A 6,000-nucleotide genomic window follows, 5' to 3' on the forward strand; every position below is an offset into this window, starting at 1 on the left:
GTTTCAAATAACCCCTAACTTTATGACTAGCTTCCTGCCTATCCCACAACTTTATCAAAAAATTTCAGATGGCCTTTTTTTTCAGTTACTGTTAGAACACCGTTAACCAGTCATCAACTCTCTCTCCTACATCTCATCACATCTCTCTGCCACCTCATCTTCTCGCCACCTCATCGTCTTCAAATATAATTTTTCTTATTTTCTCTCTCTCTCTGAAAAAAATAAAAATTTATTTAGAGAGAGGAGAGAAAATAATTTTTTTTAGAGAGAAAAAAAAATTAATATTTGAAGGTCGCCGGCCGGAAAATTGACCGGCCGGCGACCTTCGTCGAGGAAGATGATGAGGTGACGAGAAGATGAAGTGGCAGAGAGAGATGTGATGAGATGTAAGAGAGAGAGAGTTAATGACTGGTCAACGGTGTTCTAATGGTAACTGAAGAAAGGGGTCATCTGAAAATTTTTGATAAAATTAGGGGCTAGGCAGGAAGCTGGTCACAAAATTATGGGCTATTTGGGAAATAATCCTATTAGAAAATTTTCAATGTATGTAATAAAATATCATCATGAACTCTCAATCATGAACTTGTATATTAGATAAAAATCCATATTCAATCTCAATCATGAACTCTGAAGTCAAATATATATCTTAATAGAAAGGGTTATGTTTCAAATAACCCCTAACTTTATGTAATAGAAAGGGTTATGTTTCAATGTATGTAATAAAAAATCATCATCTAAAATTACAAGAAAAACAAATATATTTTTAGCAATCAAACTCTAAATGCTTCACTACTGATTGGTTGACTTCGGCATCTTTGTTTTGTGATTGACTTTTTATCTTAATATTATGTAAACTAATATTGTAGTTTGATGGTGAACTAGTTCACTAGTATAAAATAAAAAATGTCAAATTTATTCATAGGATATTCTTATCCCAACTTTCTGAACTATTTTAATACTTTTTCACCTTTTGAGTCTATTAGTTTAGTAAATACATTATTCATGGATGAACTAATTGACATAGTATTAGGCAATCATTATCAGTAAACTTCAGGGTGCCCTAATGGCTTAATAACTAATTTTAAGGACATCACTAGTGCTTACTATACTAACAGCTACTTCAAAATTGGTTTGCCAAAATAAAAAGACTGAAATTGCGATTAAGAAATGATGCCTTCACAACTTTAACAGTTTAAAAATGTTTGTTTGGATATAATGTTGGTCACGTGTTTCTTATGTAAATATAGGGCCATAGCTGACAAATTATAGGTCCAATGCCAAATTTTGATGGATGCCTTTCCTATGAAAATTTGTAAAAAATGATGGGCACCCTAATAAACAAAACGTATTTTAAAAAAGTTCCTAACAAACAAGCTTATCTTAAGGCTTTCACTCAGTTAGAAGAATTATTAGATACAAAAATTAATTATTTTTATGAAGAAAATAAAAGTTTATCAAATAATTAAATGTTTGATTTTAGTATTGTTGGCTCATGTACTAGAAAACACTTTTGCTTATACTTATTAGGGTCTAAAATGACCGAACTTTTGTAATTTGAGAAAAAAATGAGCCCTTTGTGATGGGAGGTCCTGTGCAGGCGCACAAATCGCACTCCCGACCATCGCACCCCCGACCACACGGGTTGAATTTATAACCAGTGTTTCTAGTTTCAAAAGGAGCGTCTATAGGCCCCCAAATTACTTTTTGCCCCGCTTCCCTCTTCGCGCCGCGAAAGATCGAGGCAGTCCGATGACACTCAGACTAGGCTTAACTCATGTTGAACTTGAACAACACAGACTTGGACCAGTCCGAAACCCACAAGGAATGCCAACAAAGGAATGGGCTAAACGGAAAAAGATAGGACGCCTTTGAACACACCCTTTTTCGAAATATAATAAAATAATAGTTCTATTATCTAGTTCAGGGTTAATGACATCTCAATTTGTTGACATATATCCATTTGACATTAACTCCTAAATGCTCAATATTTTTTACATTTATAGTACCCCATAGGGATCTATGGACATTCGTTCTGACATTTCCTCAAGATTAACAAACAAATTCTTATTTAGTCATTAGAAACCGAATAATAGCTTAAGGATCTATTGACATTCTTTCATCTTGCCTTCTTTTTTGTTATCAATTTTCTAAATAACAATTTTTCAACAGTGAAATTTTGACATATTACATACTAATTTTCTATTTATGATTGCAATTGTTTCAAGACTAATTATTTATTGAATCAAAATGGTACTAAGCTTGAAAGTACTCAGTTACGGATCTAACGACACTCCTGCTGTTTTGACTTGCTATTTTTAATAAAATAAAATTAATTCTTTTTTTTTTGAATGAAAAATGAATTTTTATATGGTTGAATTTTGTTATTTGACGTGGAATGAGCAAGGGGTATGAACTTGGTAAACCAAATGCATCATACCCAACATTAAAGTCTTGTTTTGACGGGGTAGATCGTATTGTTTTCAATTTTATTCTAGTTGTATTAAACTTTATTATAAGTTCTTTTTTATTGTGTTGCATAATTTCCTCAAATGTCTTTTTTTTGTTGCATAGTTCCCGAAAGGTTGGTTTAATTAAATGAATACGCATTAGATTCATGTTGGACTTGTCAAATTTGGTTTGGGATTAACACACAACTCGGCCATAGAGGAGACAGAGTCCATTCAAAATTTTTTTTGTGGAAGCAGAGTCCATTCAATTCAATTCAATCACGATATAGGTTTGAAATTATTAGGGTTAATTCCATTTTAACCGAGACAACTCCCTGTGCAAGAAGAGGAACTCACATTCGTACTGTCGTAATGAGAGAGAGCACTACTGCATTTGCATGATGTAAATGACAATTATAAAATTCTGTGTAATTAGTGACAAAAATTCAACTCTAAGTTGGGGTTACTCGTTCGTAAGACTTTTGAACAAATATCTTCAAAGTTCTTAAGGCTTTTGAAGTTTAGCGTTATTGAGTCTGAACTAACTTTAAGAACTTCGAAATTTCTTGTTGTTCATTCAGAACTTTATTTAAAAACTTTAAAGTTTGACGATATTTGTTCGGCCTTTTATTAAGAACTTCGAAGTTCAGTTTTATTGGTTTAAACAGTTTTTAAGAACTTTGAAATTTTGCGTTATTCGTTTTTTGTGAAAACTTAACAACTTTTAACTCAAAATCTGCCCCATGCACCTGTTTAGGTGGATCTTTGAAATTCTAACTACCTGAGTTGTACATAAAAAAAAAAAAAAGTTAATTTTGTTTTGGCCCATTTTTTGTCGCGCTTGTCGTTTTTGCCCATTAGGGTCCAGTAGTTCTCTTGGTCCAACAAGAACTAAAAAAGTTAACTTTTTTTAGAAATAGCCTTGGAACCAAAATGAAATTAATTCTAATCAATGTAAAAAACCTTAATTGCTACATCGTTTCCATTTTTCTCCTCACTTCATCCATTTCTCCCCCACCTAATATCTCCCTCTCTCAACCCTCCCTTCTACTTCAGCAGAAGGTTGCTGGTCGTTAACTTACGTCGACGACTTTCAACCCTGATTATTTTTTATTTCTTCTCCTTCGTCTTTTTTCTCTTTCATCTTATTCTTATTATTTTTCCTCCCTTCTCTCTCTCATCTTCCTCACTTTTCTCTCTCATCTTCCCTACTTTTCTGATGTAGATTGTTGCGGAAGCGTAAAAGTAATGGAATCCACCATTGTTATAAACTAAACTACTAAAATAAAGATCATAAAATAACGATTAAACGATGAATAAACGAAGAACAACTGAAATAATTAAAGAAGAAGATGCAGTCAAGGAGATTTTGTATTTGATAATTCAATTCAATGCTTAACAAGACATACCAGACTTCTCTTATATAGAGATTAAACTTTCCTAGATAGACTCAAATAAAGAAAGAAGATAATTACTAAGGATACTTTCCTTGATTGCTAGAACTCTAAATATGGAAACCCTAAATACTAAACTGGAACCTATCCTATTATGGGATCTTGGCCGTTGGGCCTGTTATTGGGTTGGCCGTGAGGCCCATTGGTGGGATGGCCGCCATCATACTCCCCCTCTGTGGAACAACTTGTCCCCAAGTTGGTGTCGTCGTATATTGGTTCATCTGGATAAAACGGGTAGATATTAGCGATGTGAAAGGTAACTTTGGCGATGATTTGGAAGGCAATCCTTAGTTCCCACTTTGCGCGAAATTTGCCAACAATTCGAAGAAGACAAATATAGACCAATTCACCAACTAGAATCTGAAACCCATGACGTGAAATATCCCGCAAAATCAAATGCAGGAAACAAACTTCTAACAAATTTCTACATCTCCCGTCATCTAGTAATTCAATGAAGAGGATCATAATACCCACATTATTCTCTCCCAAAAATTCAACTATGTATTTTGTCATCCTATCGAGGCTTCGACCAACGAGTGAAGAATAAACAATGTTGATCGTGCCATCTTCCCATGGTAAAATTTGCCACTTAACAATCTTCAAGAAGGAGTGAAGGCACATGAACAAGTGTGAAGAAAGATTGATTGGATCTATTCCAAAAAATTCTTCACCAAGAGTCGCAGTATTAATGAAACCAACTCCAATTAAGGTATAGATATGGAAATAGTCAGCTTCATTATGACACTCAAAAACTACCTTCCCACGTTCATCTTCATGAAATTTATATGATATAATTTTATCATAATATGTCAAGTTATGAAATTTCTGAGTTAATTCATCATAAAAAACCATCTTTACACTTGCCATATTTCGTCTGAGGAAAGTCATTGTCTCCTTGATTCTCTGAATTTCTGAACATATATCTTCATAAGAATTCAATAGATATATGTCGACCTTCGTAAGGGATACCATTGAATCAACCTTGTCTTGGAGAAACCTAACAATAAATAACACTTTATTGTGTACAGGAATTGAACATCCCGGTTGAAATTTACCCATATCAACAAAAGACAAGATTTCAACATAATACTCAGGACCAATAGAAGAATAAACAATAGCTTTGACCCATCCGAGTAATTTCTCTAGGTACGGAAGTTGTCGCAGACACAAACTCGTAACAAGTGATATGTCAGGCCGTTGGATTAGATTTTCAACCATATTAAATATGTTATTGAGCTCTCGTACATCCTTCAATGGAAGAGAAATCTGGTTTCCTAAAATCCGTTCAGCAGACGTTGATATATAGCTGACAACATATTTATATAGGGTACTTGTTGGACCATCGTCAGTGTTGGCAAAAATCTCTAGATTTACTAGTGTTTGACCGTCCATTCGAAGGCAACCCTTGTAAAGTTGATAAGGTAAAATTTCTTCATGGCATAAAACATCATCAACCATTATCCTAGGTAGGTGACAAAGAAGCTCAACAAGAGCATAAATTGTTATCTTATGTTGAATAACATCACCAAGTGCACAATACGAGGATTTAAAGGACCCACTGGAATATTATTGGGCATGAATGAATTTTGTAACCTTAGGAATAGTGAAGAAGTTGGTAGGTGATGGTGAAGGGTTCACGGTTTGGTAGGTAGGCGGAGCCAATGGAAGGTGGGTAGCGACATAAAGGCGTTCGATTAATGATGAGATTGGTTGGTAGGTTTGAAAATTTCAGGATTACAAAAACTTTGAGCTAGCTTAAAATCTATTTGTGTCTCAAATTTAGTAGATGAAACCCATGAAAATACGAATTGACGCGGAAAGATTTTATGGTCTGAAACAAGGATTTCTTCTCCAAGAATTTGATATGAATCGAATAAATTGTCTGGACTTGTGTTATTCAATTCAATATTTTCTTCCTTATTCGTTTCATCGAATTTTTCTTCCCCTGTCACTGGAAAACTAGTATTTTTATTGTCAAGAACCTCTCTTTCAACAATATTGTTCATGGTGGTCGAAGGAATTTTGTGATTCGAAACAACTAATTCTTCTCCCGGGATTATATACGGAGCAATTAATTTGTTTGAGCTTGTGGTATTCAT

The sequence above is a fragment of the Eschscholzia californica genome, unplaced genomic scaffold, assembly GCF_041429995.1.
Source record: "Eschscholzia californica isolate CP2 unplaced genomic scaffold, dmEscCali1.0.p SCAF_6, whole genome shotgun sequence".
In the NCBI taxonomy this organism is placed as follows: domain Eukaryota; kingdom Viridiplantae; phylum Streptophyta; class Magnoliopsida; order Ranunculales; family Papaveraceae; genus Eschscholzia; species Eschscholzia californica.